The sequence below is a fragment of the Pecten maximus genome, chromosome 7 (genome assembly GCF_902652985.1).
Source record: "Pecten maximus chromosome 7, xPecMax1.1, whole genome shotgun sequence".
Taxonomy (NCBI): domain Eukaryota; kingdom Metazoa; phylum Mollusca; class Bivalvia; order Pectinida; family Pectinidae; genus Pecten; species Pecten maximus.
Window position 1 is genome coordinate 32,994,713 of NC_047021.1, and position 317 is coordinate 32,995,029.

The window sequence follows — 317 nt, forward strand, 5'->3', positions numbered from 1 at the left end:
TGTCCTAAAGTATTGAATGGATTTTCACCAAATTTGGTCAGGAACATCCTTGGCAGAAGGTGAACAGAGTTTGTATAAATTTTTACTCTGAACCCCCAGGGACCTGAGGGGCGGGGCCAAATAGGGGAAATAGGGTTACTCCTTTAAATCGCTACTAGTCATAAAGTTATGAATGAATTTGAACCAAATTTGGTCAGTAACATCCTTGGCAGAAAGGGAACAGAGTTTGTATAAATTTTTGCTCTGAACCCCCAGGGGCCTGAGGGGTGGGGCCAAATAGGGGAAATAGGATTACTCCTTTAAATCGCTACTAGTCA